Source organism: Myotis davidii, unplaced genomic scaffold (assembly GCF_000327345.1).
Source record: "Myotis davidii unplaced genomic scaffold, ASM32734v1 scaffold174, whole genome shotgun sequence".
Taxonomy (NCBI): Eukaryota; Metazoa; Chordata; class Mammalia; order Chiroptera; family Vespertilionidae; genus Myotis; species Myotis davidii.
Window position 1 is genome coordinate 3,531,773 of NW_006289087.1, and position 253 is coordinate 3,532,025.

Below are 253 nucleotides of genomic sequence, written 5' to 3' on the forward strand. Positions count from 1 at the left end.
GAGGGGGAGGGGGCTTGGGGACCCCGCCCCATTGAGCACCGCGTCGGCTCGCCGCCTCCGAAATCCTCCGGGGAGAGAGGAGGAGCTGTCGTAAATTAGCTTTATTCTGAGCTGTCACACGGTGACAACTTGAACGAGTAACTTTTCAAACAAAATAAGATGGATGTCTCTCCACGTCTGCCTCGGACGTAGCCAAAGCCTCCAAGACAACAACAAAAAAGGCCGCCGACCGGCCGAAAGCCGGGCGAGCGGT